Genomic DNA, 440 nt, shown 5'->3' on the forward strand with positions numbered 1-440 from the left:
GCACCCCCCGCTCTCCCTGCACCCCCACCGCCTTCTCCCCATCAGGGTCGGCTCCTCTGTCTCTCTCTCTCTCTCTCTCTCTCTCCCGGCCTCCTTCCCCTCCCTCCGCCTCGGCCTCCCCACCCATCCACCCACCGGGGGCTCAAAGGTGAATCAGCCCCACATCTGCCCTTGCAGACGGAGCTCACGGGCTGACGGAGGCAGAGCCAGGCGCAGACAGTTCCAATCCGGGGTGACGAGGGATGGCCGAGGGAGAGGCCAGCGGCTGCGCGAGCCCGGGGCGGGGGGGGAATCCTTTCAGCTGGAGACGGCCCCAAGGACCTCCGGGGCGGGGGGCGGGCGCGCTCGTGGCCTGACCTCCGGGAACCGGGCGAAGCGAGGGCCGAATCGCTGGGGGACAGGGGCGGCGGCGAGGGCGTTCCAGGCAGAGGGCACGGCGT

This window comes from Pteropus alecto, unplaced genomic scaffold (genome assembly GCF_000325575.1).
Source record: "Pteropus alecto unplaced genomic scaffold, ASM32557v1 scaffold41, whole genome shotgun sequence".
Lineage (NCBI taxonomy): Eukaryota > Metazoa > Chordata > Mammalia > Chiroptera > Pteropodidae > Pteropus > Pteropus alecto.